Below are 12,328 nucleotides of genomic sequence, written 5' to 3'. Positions count from 1 at the left end.
AGGAATTCAGCCCAGGCAGGAACCTGAAGGCAAGAGCTGATGTAGAGGCCATGGAGGAGTGCTGCTTACTGGCTTGCTCTTCATGACTTGTTCAACCTGCTTTCTTATACAACCCAAGACCACCAGTCCAGAGTTAGTACTGCCTATAATGGACTAGGCTCTCCCCTATCAATCACTAATTATGAAAATACTCTACAGGCTTGCCTATAGCCTGATCTTGTGGAGGCATTTTCTCAGTTGAGGTGCTCCCCCACACCCACACCCAGTGACTCCAGCTTGTGTCACATGGACATAAAACTAGCCAGCATAAGCTATAAAGTTTTTCAATCATATGAGCCCTACAGTCTCTGACACGCCTACTATATCCTGCAACTCTAGCATAAGACCATGACATTGTAAGAGAATGGGCCAATTTGATTTGGCCTATGGGTAGGTTGAATTTGGCCTATGGAACATAGCTTGCCAACCCCCCAATACTAAACTCTCCCTATTGAACTTACTGTGGGTTAGCTACCCTCACCCCCAGTTTAGAGGGAAACTGAACTGCGATGCACCAATTCAACAGAGAGCCAAGTAGGAAAAGGATTGGAAAGCACCCTTGGGATTGTTAGTGAGATTATTAAAAACAGTCCCGGCAAAGCAGTGAAAGTGAAGCCACCAGATCCTACAATGAAGGAGAGGCAAAGGATAAAGCGGTTACATGTGAGCTTTTTTTCTTCTTTGGATATGTGAAAAAAAAGAGAGGGATTAGTACTTGGAAAGAATGTTTTCTCAAGGGATATAGAAGCCTCGGATTGGAAAAGATTTAGTATACAAATACAAGACAGGCCCAAGATAGAAGAAATAAAAAAATAAAACCGAGTGTGGTGGCCCATGACTATAATCCCAGCACTTAGTGGCAAGTTCAAGAAAGACCAGCCTGGGTCACAATGTAAAACCCTGTCTCAATCAAAACTAAGAAAGCAAGGCAGGACAAGAACCACCTACTGGCTAGAGTCACACGAGCAAGCCACTCACTCTCAAGAGCAATGCCATCTGAGGACTTACAGTGGCATACGTGCCACCCCCTCTGAAGTTAGTATCCAGCCCTGGATATTCGGTCTACGGCTCCTTAAATTACAGCACCCGATGATCCAGTAAATTGGCGCAGTCATGCTTAAGGGTAAGGAGAAAAACAATTATGATCTTGCCTAAGAACTCACAGATAAAAGTTTGTTGAGCAGGCTTTAAAATCAAAAGTCAACATGAACTAGCCTTTCAAAAGGAATTCTAAAACAGAAGAACACTGGATTTAATAATCATAATACATGGTTACAAATCAGAGTGCCAGAGGTTGTGTGATATCTTACTTGTACTCTAACAAATAAAGCTTGCCTGAAGATCACAGGGCAGAGCAGCCAGCCAGTAGAGATCTTGCCTCTGCAAAATCCTATGACTAAAAAGAAACCAAGCTCCTGTCGCCTCCCACCTTGTACTCCTCTCTCTGCCCAGCCATATCGTTTCCTGTCTGTCTGTACAGACCTCCAGACCTCTATGGTTAACTAGTGGCTAGCTCCGCCCACTGATCTTCAGGCAAGCTTTATTTGTTAGAATACAAACTAGATATCACCACAAGAAGTACAGTAAGAATCACCACTCACTGGGCAGCTAGCTATGTCAATACTGCAAGGCAAAATTTGTAACCAGAGGGCAGAGGGTACATCTTGTTGACCCCATTCCCTGCTCCAGACCAGCATTCTTTCATATTCATTATTTCTTTTTTTCCTTTTTTATTTAAATTAGAAACAATCTTATTTTATATATCAATCCCAGTTCCCTCTCCCTCCCATTCTCCCATGCCCCTCACTGACCCCCATCCCATCCCTCTTTTGCTCCATAGAAAGGGTGAGGCCTTCTATGGGGGATCATCAAAGTCTGTCACATTATTTGGGGCAGGGCCTAGCCCCTCCCCTGTGTGTCTAGGCTGAGAGAGTAACCCTCTATGGGTCATAAGCTCCCAATGACCATTTTATACTAGGTATAAATGCTGTTCCATTACCAGGGGTACCATAGACTGTCTAGGCCTCCTAACGGACACCCATGTGCATTGGGCCTGGTTCTGTCCTATGCTGGTTTCCAAGCTGTCAATCTGAGGTCCATGAGCTCCCTCTTGTTCAGGTCAGCTGTTTCTGTGGGTTTCCCCAGCATGGCCTTGACCCCTTTCCTCCCTCTTTACAACTGGATTCCAGGAATTAGGCTCAGTGCTTAGCTGTGGGTCTCTGCTTCTGTTTCCATCAGCGACTGGATGAAGGCTCTAGGATGGCATATAAGGTAGCCATAAATCTCATTATAGGGGAAGGGCATTTAAGATAGCCTTTCCCCTATTGCTTAGATTCTTAGTTGGGGTCACTGATGTATATCTCTGAACATTTCCCTAGTGCTAGATTTCTCTTTAAACCTATACTGGCTCCCTCTATTAAGATATCTCTTTTCTTGCTGTCCTCTATTCTTCCCCCAACTCAATCTTTCTGTTCCCTCATGTCTTCCTCCCCCCTCCTCTTCTCCCCTTCTCTTTCTCCTAACTCCCTCTCCCCTCCCCCCATGCTCCCAATTTCCTCAGGAGCATTTCCCCTTCCCCTGGGGACCATGTATGTCTCTCTTAGGATCCTCCTTGTTTCCTAGTTTCTCTGGAGGTGTGGATTGTAGGCTGGTAATCCTTTTCTCTATGTCAAATTGTCCATATATGAGTGAGTACATACCATATTTGTCTTTCTGTGACTGGGTTACCTCACTCAGGATGGTTTCTTCTAGTTCCATCCATTTGCCCATGAATTTCAAGATCCCATTGTTCTTTTTTTTTTTCCACTGAGTAATACTCCATTGTGTAAATGTACCACATTTTCTTTATCCATTCTTCAGATGAGAGGCATCTAGGTTGCTTCCAGGTCCGGCTATTACAAATAATGCTGCTATGAACGTAGTAGAACAGATGTCCTTGTTGTATGAGTGTGCATCATTTGGGTATATGCGTAAGAGTGGAATTACTGGCTCTTGAGGTAGACTGATTCCCATTTTCCTAAGGAACCGCCATACTGATTTCCAAAGTGTCTGTACAAGTTTGCACTCCCACCAGCTGTGGAAAGGTGTTCCCCTTTCTCCATATCCTCTCCAGCATAAACTGTCATTTGTATTTTTTTATTTTAGCTAATCTGACAGGAGTAAGATGGTATCTCAGAGTTGTTTTGATTTGCATTTCCCTGACAGCTAATGATGTTGAACACTTTCTTACGTGTCTTTCGGCCATTTTAGATTCCTTTATTGAGAATTTTCTATTTAGTTCTGTACCAGCTTCTTGAGTTCTTTGTATATTTTGAAAATCAGCCCTCTGTCAGATGTGAGGATGGTGAAGATCTTTTCCCATTCTTCGGGCTGCTGTTTTGTCTTGTTGACTGACTGAATCACATATTCATTATTTCTATCTTAAAGAATTCCTTTTTTCTGGTTTTTAATGCTTATTTCATGTGTAGTGATGTTTTGCCTGCACTTATATACCACATGTGCAGTGCTTATGGAGGCCAGAAGAGGGCATAGGATCTACTGGAACTAAAGTTACAGACAATTGTCAGGCACCAGGTCAGTGCTGGGAAATGAACCTGGGTCCTCTGGAAGAGCAGTAAGTGCTCCTAACCCCAAGAATTCCCTAACAATCAATCTCCAAAGCAAATACCATAGAAACCCAGGTTTGGTTCAGAGATAAAGTGTCCCTGTCCCTAAGAAGACTCATACATGGAAGGGTTGGTTGCAGTTGGCAGTGCTTTTTTTTTGGGGGGGGGGGGGTTCTAGACACTTTAGGAGGTACAGCCTAGCTAGAGGAAACAGGTCACTCACAGAATGACCTTGAGGGCTATGTCTGTCCCAGTTCCACCCCTGCTCCCTGACATCAATGAGTTGGACATCTCTGTTCACCAAACCCTGCCACCATGATGCCCTGAAACCATCAGCCAAAAGACAGAGAAAACTTCAAGAGAAATGGCAATGGCTATATTGTTACTTGTGTTGAGGCCAATGTTCATACTCTTGTATTTATTACCTGATAAAACAGGGAAATAGCACAGTCATTCCCAAAATAACAACCAGAATTAAACCCTGTGAGAGAACAGGCAACAACTATTATGTCCATACTGACCCAGATTGGTTGAACAAAAGATTGGCACAGGTGACAACTGGACCCCTGAGTCTCTGACATCATTTTGTTTAATTCAGACAATGTAATCTGGAGGACTACAGAACAAACCCGGCTGACAAATGTCTATTTGGAATAACTAGGTCATTGTAAAACATGAATCTAAAAACAAGAGACTTCACGTGAAAATTCCAATTTCCAGTTTTCTGTGGGGGGGGGGGGGATCAAAAACTCTGCCAACATCAAGAACTGTGATGTACATGGCACTCTAGGCAGACTCACACCTTCCTGTTTGCCCCCCTCTCCACCACACCTGCTGCACACAGTGTGTCACTTGATGGGCTCCACAGAGCTGAATCTGCAATCCTACTAAGAATTAAAATTGTAAAAAAGGACAAACATATGAGCCCAACAGGCCAGGTGAAAATGAGCAACCCAGCTATGAAGAATTAATCAGTAGAGACGCATGGGTGCTGGTGACCCCCACAGACCAGGAAGAAAGGTATGGTAGTGGTGGCCTCCATGATGGACAGAACAGTAAGGCTGACACTCTGGCAAACATCTAAATTATCCACACCTACAGACTTTAAAAATGGAATGAAATAGTTTAACTTGGCTTTAATCAAGCTACATAGAAAGGCTTTGCACTAACATGAAGAAACTGAAGGGGGAAGGGGACTAATTCATTAAATTTTACCCAAGACCTTCACCTCTATATAAGTAGTTAACTGCTGACTATGGGCTCCTACCTTGCCATCAGCAGGATTTTAACTGTAGAGCCCTAAAGAAAAACAGGACTGTCAACTGGACCTTGCTCTCCCACAACTCTCCTGTCCTTTCCACCTTACTTCCTGAAACTCTTCTCAGGCTAGAAAGTGGAGGACACAGGACACACAAACATCCCAGGTCTTCCAGCCTAGAGTGACAAACCAGTCAGCTGCCCCTACCAACTGAACAAGTCTAGCCATGCTAAGCAGACAGCTTAGGTAACCCACTGTAGGGGACTGAACGTTTATTGTTGTATGTCTCCAAGGTTCTGTTGGTTATACAGCAAAGGCCAGCTGTTGCCCAACAGTTGACCTGATTTGGTTCTGAAAGAGTTATTTGCTGAACTTTCCCTCTCAACCCAGCTTTCCTTGAGAAAACAGGATGGTTTCAGACTACAGATATATATATATAGATAGATAGATAGATAGATAGATAGATAGATAGATAGATATAGATAGATATATATATATAGATATATATATATATATGTAACACCATTTCAATGATAGAAGGAAAAAGGATGCTTTCAAATCAGAATACACACACACACACACACACACACACACACAGGTAGTGTAGCACATGACAACCTATCAAGTTTTAAGGGGGGAAAGCAATTATAAAAGTATAATTTCAGAGTTTTGCTAAAAAAAAAAAAAATGCTATTTCTCTACAACACAAAGCATACTGTTTCTTCCTAATTTTAAGAAGAAACAGAAACTACTTGATTTCCTAGTGAAGAAAACAACTGCAACAAAGGCAATCATCTCACAGTGCCATTTACCTTTTATCCGCACCCTGCGTTAGAGATTAGGAAGTATTTTCATTAGCATTTTCTCATGATTTCTATTGCAACCCTGCAAGCATGATGTAATTACAGCCTTACTTATGCTGTTAAGGGAGATGGCAGTTTGAGTAAAATACTAGCCCACACTTACTTGGTTTAAAAAAAAAAAAATACAATAACAAAACTGAAGTCTAAATTTCTCCAAGCCATCAAAACAACTTGTTGAAGTCTCCTTCCTTCTGCCTCCATGACTGAGTCGAGGTTTGTGAATCAGGAATTCGAGACCCCAGCCCTTCTCACAGCCTTCGCTAATGCCAGGAAGCCACGATCCCCACTTACTGTCATCTACTCATCGCTTCAGGCATAGCTAGATACACTCTCAGGAAGTCTTCCCTCTCCAGACACAGGTAATCTTTCCTCTCACTGCTACAAAATCTTAGGGCTGTATCCCTGAAGTATGACACTTACTAAACATCCCCATAAGTGTTGGCTATTTGTCATGGAACTCTTCTTCAGTTACTCAAATATGTGCACTCATGTCCACAGTCTATGCCACTCTCATTCCCCAGAGCATTCTTTTCATCCTCTGAGCCTTTCTCAAAGGCCCATGTTCCTAGCCATCCATCCTGGACTCCTACTTCTTGGTCAAATCAGAAGAAGAATCCTTTAGACAGCCTCCCCTCTCTGCCCCATGCCAACTCTGGGCCCAGTGCCCTTTGCTATCCTCCCTTGACAGATATTGCCTCAACCCAGCCTAGGCAGTCCTCACTGGCTAGTTCCTGTCTATCCACAAAGTCTCTAAACCTCAACAAAGACTGGTTCACTCATGGTTTGCCACACTTTATATGTGTTTTATCCCCACAAAAGTTTGTTTGCAGGAAGCTTGAGCTCTAAGATTGGCAATCTAGAGGCAGTGGAACCCCTACGTCAGTGGTTCTTAACCTTCCTAAAGCTGCCATGCCTTAATACAGTTTTTCAGGTCATGGTGACCTCCAAACATAAATTATTTCATTGCTTCTTCATAACTGTAATCTTGCTACTGTCCTGAATCGTGATGTAAATATGTGCCATGCAGGACAGCTGACATGTGACTCCCACAAAGGGACCATGACCCACAGGTTGAGAGACAATGCTTTACATGCTATGAAAGGGGAAAGACACTGAAGGGCACCTCAAAGGGGGGGGTCAATCTCCAACTCTCATGAAGTTAAGTCTTGTGCAACTGGACTGCACAACTGAAAAACAGATTCTTGAAAAGCCAGCTTGGCTTTGTCAACTGGTTCTATTGCTCCCTCTCATGACATGGCCTTCCCTGCCCCACTCATGCATACCTACCTACCAGAATGTGACACAGTAGCACTTCAGAGACTTGTAACAGACCACAGGACTATGCTACTAGGACCCTGTGACAACTAAAACTATGAACCACATAAACCCATTTTTTTTTTTTATAAATCACTCAGCTTCAAATATTCTCTTAAAGTAACACAAAATGGATTCAGATATGTTTGAAGCCCAGCACTCAGCATAGTGTCTGGCATGTACTGGATCATTATCAAATTAATTTGCAACTAGACTTTTTTTTATTATCCTGTCTGATTAATCCAGAAACAAAGTTCAAAGTACAGGGCTTTATAAATAGCAAGTCCTACTTAAGCAATTATTAAATAGAGAAATTTCATTAACAGAGGTTCTAAATTAATTGTTTGTTTGAAGTCTTAAGACAATATTGATTGAGCTGCATTCTATTAATATGAATACTATTAGTACTAATGTCTACTATATGGTAAGCAAGGCAACATTTCAAATCAATGTAGCATATACTAAAACTTGTTTGTGACTGGATCAAACCCAAACATACTCAGTTATTTGTGAAATCATTTGGAGCTTATAATGGTCATTTGCAGCTACTTATAGTCTTCAATTACCTGTACTGTCAAGCTCTAAACTCCAAATCCCATGGTCTCTTCACCTGAGTTCATCATCCGCAGTTTCAACATACCAATATCTGCTCATGAAAAAACCCATTTTGAGCATTTGAGAGCCTTCACCTGCCAACTATCATCAAGCTTTTCCTTTTCTCCTCAATCTATAAAATTGATTATCCACCCTTTAAAATAACAATCATAGTCCACTTCTTCCACAACGATGTTCTTCATTCTAAAGAGCCTAGCTCCAGCTCAGCTTTATTTCACACACCCATTCATGCATGAGCTTGCTCATTCACAAGCACTCATTCATTCATTCAGGAGCACCTGGTTCATGACAAACCCTGTGCACACAGCAGACTCCAAATATCCATCAGCTAAAGGGATTCATGGAACCACAAATGCTGACTTCTCCACAATCCTCCAGTCTTTAGCAGTATACAGATTTATGCTAAGGGTTATATTAATTGTAGAAAGATGAATAAAGGCTTACTGATCTCTTAAAGTCATTCCTAAATATCAGAACAAGACACCAGAAGCAATGGGAAAACTTAGAATGTTTGCAATATATGGAAACTGGGGGGTTAATTAGATCTTTAAAAGTTGCAAAGGAGCTGGGCGTTGGTGGCGCACACCTTTAATCCGGGAGGCAGAGGCAAGCGGATCTCTGTGAGTTCAAGACCAGCCTGGTCTACAAGAGCCAGTTCCAAGAAAGCCTCCAAAGCCACAGAGAAACCCTGTCTCGAAAAACCAAAAAAAAAAAAAAAAAAAAAAAAAAAGTCACAAAGGACATAAACAGACAATTTACAGAATACAAATATCCCTAACAAATGCATATATATACTTCATCGCACTAGAGAATTACAAATTGAAACAATAAAATGGTGTCCTTATTTATCTGTTTTGGACAAATGAGCAAAGCTCTCACCCTCACGGCTAACAAGGGTATTCAGTGTGGGAATATTAGTTATAAAGGCTGAAAGTGTAGCTCAACAGATAAAAGCTATTGTCTAAGCAATCCTGACCTGCTGAGTTCGATCCCTGGAGTCCACAATGGAAGAGGAGAATCAACTCCAAAAGCTGTCTTCTGACTTCTACACACACAAAGCACGTCCCAACACTTGCACACAACAGGAAAGAAAAAACGTATTATCTATAGAAATAAGAGCAGTTCTTCTAGAGAATAACTGGGCAAAACAAGTAACATAAATATGCACGCTTTGACTCAGAAATTCTGCTTCTATGATCAATCTCAAGAAAACAAAAGGGTATGTGGGGGTATACACAACTCATGTGGAAGATGTATGTATGAGAATTTCCTTTAAGAATTATAAATCCCCGGATGAAGAATATATTAAATGCATCTAATCACTAGGCCACAGTGATTGCAGTTAAAGCAGGTAAAACAGAGGCCCAAGATAGTAGAACACACCTAAAACTGAAAACTCAGGAGGCTGAGGCACAGATCCCGAGTTCCAGGCCAGCCTAAGATGTATTCCAAACGTTGTCTCGAAAGGAGAGTGAGACAGTAGACACTATTTGTGTGACCATTTAACAATGCATTGTGACACAGACAAACAGATAATAAAGAATATCACTGTACTCAAACCTGCCTAAGGAGCCCCCTAACATATTAAAGGCATAATAGTGAGTACACTCGAAAATATCTTTACAGTATTTGCAGATGTGTCAACTTGTGCCAGTGAGAATTCCTGAAATACATTAACCTAGTAGGCTTATGTCTTTCTAACTCTAAAATCTTTAATTCTAAGAATTTTGTGCATCAGAAGTCTTGAGTGGAAATTTATCTCAAGCCTCAAAATGCCTCTGTGTGTCAGTGCCTTTTCACCATCAAAATACAACGAAAGGCAATTTTTTCAAAGTCTGGAATTTTGAATCTATTACAAAAATTAAGCCTTAACACTAAATCTTTAATAACCAATGACAATTTGTGTTGAACATATTCAATTTATGGAAAGCACAAATTACAACTATTTACTTCAATAGACTAACCTTAAAAAAAAAAAAAAAGCAGGGGGCGGGCAGGATCCTTTAAACATATAAAATGATCAATCCAAAACTGTTTCATGTAAGTCAACTCCACTAGAGAGCAATTACAAACAGTCACAGGAGGCCCATACCGGGGCAGGACTGGGAATCTGGAGTCAGAAGATCTGGAAATAAAGATCACTCTTTTGGCTCAAGAATTTCCAAGCAAGGTCTATCTGCAACTCAGACATGGACCTGACAAACGCAGATAAGCCTGAAAAAGAATTGAACGCAATGCCTGGGAAAGGGACCACAAGCAATATCTGGGCTAGGGTGAGTTCACAAACACCTAACAGACAGCTGCACTGTTTTTTGGTAAAGGTGAAAGCATAGCTACATTTATCGGTTCACCTGAATTATTTTTTAATTTTTTACATTAAGACAACTACCCTGTTTTAATTTTATACTAATTTCAAAAAGGAGTTTTTTGCACCCCACACTGAGCCCGACTCCCAAATTCCTCCTGCCAGTATTACCCTTTCCACTTTGAATACACAACAATGTGAAAGAGTTCTTCAGACACTAAACTCAAGGAGAATACATACTTACAAAGTACACTCCCAGAATTCTGTGCTGCTGTCCTTTGAGCTCGGTGCTCTTCTTAGGCACGGGTGCCTACCTCCTATCATTTCTTCATGAGATTCCGGGCAAAAGGTCTAGTCAAGTAGATGATCTTTTGGATTGCCTCTACACGTCCCCAAAAACACCTACAAACCAATGAAACAGGCAGTAAGCAGAACCATAACTTAAAAAATGTTTTCATGAAAATTATGTCATCTTCTCTATTCACAGATTAGAGAATACCATGGAACAGTGAAAATACATTCCTATGGTCACCCAAAAGCCCCAATGATATCCAAACGCCCAGGCTGCAAACTCCTTATAAGTGGCATTTTCTGCCCATGCCTAGTCATCATTAGACTTGCTACATCACACTAGGGGATGAAATGTACCCCAAGTCTAGCCAAAAGTACCAACTCCGAGTATATCTAGCAACTGGGAGACTAAACTGAGTAATAAAATTAATATTGCTTTTCTGAATTTGCTGGCTCATTTGTAAGTCTGGGCTACCCTCCACCTCTCTAAAGACATATGTTATATGGTTGATCAGTTCTCACAGTGGCAAAACAAATAAAAGTATTATGTATTTGGTGGCAGGAAAGCACAGTGGGTAGAAATGTTTTCAACACTTTATAAGTACTTTTAAAACTGTAAGAATCCACGGGGCGGGGGGGGGGGGGGGTCATCTAAGGAAGCCACTATCCATACATATGAATAAGCCATTTCTAGAAGTGTATTCTGAGAAACTGAGACACGTTAGAGTGGCCAGTTAAGCAGTGGTTTAATACACACCTCTCTAACAAAGCAGCAAGCTTTACCACATGAGTCCTAGGCACAATGAAAATTCTCTATGCCAGTGGTTCTCAACCTTCCTAATGCTGCCACCCCTTAATACAGTTCCTCATGCGGTGGTGACCCCCCAACCATGAAATTATTTTCATTTCTACTTCATAACTGTAACTTTGCTACTGTTACAAATCGTAATGTAACACCTGTGTTTTCTAATGGTCTCAGGCAACCCGGTGAAAGGGACAGTCTACCCTACAGGGTGGTTACCCACAAGTTGAGAACAAACTCTCCATGCCAATGTACAGCTGTCAAAGTTCATCTTCCCTCTGTGCTGTCCAGAATACGTCTATGACACTAGAAGTCTGGCCAGTTCAAATTGATACACTATAAATATAAGATATTAATAAATGCCAGATTCACAACACCCAATACCGTTTTCAAAACACATAAAATATAGCTCAGGTGGTGCCACACACCTTTGATTCAAGCTCTATGGAAGCTGAGGTAGCTGTATCTCAGTGACTTGGGGACCTGTCTGGTCCATTTACATAGTATGTTGCAGGCCAACCAGGGTCACACAGTGGGACCCTGTCTAAGTGGGGTGGGGTGTGTGTGTGTGTGTATGTGTGTGTGTGTGTGTGTGTGTGTGTGTGTGTGTGTATAAATTTAATATTTACTACATGCCAAATATATATCTTATGTACTGTGCCAAATAAAGAAGCTTCCTTTTACCATAAAATTGAAAACCACCTGTATAGTTCACATGTTATTTCTGTTAGCACAACCAGCTGTAGGAAGAAAAGAAGTGCTGAGAACTGGCTTTGTGCTAGGCACTGCGCCAAATATTTTGCATAATCCTGACAGGACGCTGCAATATCGAGCTTTACCGAACCTTGCCTAACAGACCCGGTCCATTAAACCAATACTGGGTTTCAAAGTTTAGTGTTTCTAAGAATCAATTCCAAAGGGGGGCTGCTAACCACTAGGAAGCCGGCACCTCCTTACTTAGCAAAGGAAAAATCGACTGACTAGAGAACAGAGAAGCACCCTCCGAGCAATCAACTAAATGTCAGATAGCAAAAGCGTCTAGGCGGCTAGCCCATGGCAAGCTGCTTCAAAGCCAGGACCACGCGCATTCAGAGTGAGACTGCCAGGACCTGACTGTGGACAACCTGCTGAGGGGTGCAAACACGCCATCGCCCTCACTTCACCAAACACTGCACCCACACACCCGGCCCCATCCCACATCCCCCGGCAGCTCTGATGTCCCCACCCAGAGATAAG

At 41.8% G+C, this 12,328-nt stretch overlaps 1 protein-coding gene across 12 annotated transcripts in view; it reads right to left on the bottom strand.

The window, feature by feature from the left end:
- The window catches only part of Cep128 (centrosomal protein 128), a 337,460-nt gene that overhangs the window by 324,876 nt on the left and 256 nt on the right, over positions 1 to 12,328 (bottom strand). For 7 of the 12 annotated variants that reach the window (XM_035445124.1, XM_035445117.1, XM_035445113.1 and 4 more), the window contains exon 2: positions 10,244 to 10,401. The gene's annotated coding sequence lies outside the window, so the exon portion shown is untranslated. Of the gene's footprint in view, positions 1 to 8,670; positions 8,766 to 10,239; positions 10,402 to 12,328 lie in introns of all 12 variants that reach the window. The other 5 variants (XM_035445118.1, XM_035445119.1, XM_035445114.1 and 2 more) reach the window with 3 other exon arrangements.

This window comes from Cricetulus griseus, chromosome 5 (assembly GCF_003668045.3).
Source record: "Cricetulus griseus strain 17A/GY chromosome 5, alternate assembly CriGri-PICRH-1.0, whole genome shotgun sequence".
Classification (NCBI taxonomy): Eukaryota; Metazoa; Chordata; class Mammalia; order Rodentia; family Cricetidae; genus Cricetulus; species Cricetulus griseus.
This window is presented reverse-complemented; position numbering and strand designations above follow the sequence as displayed.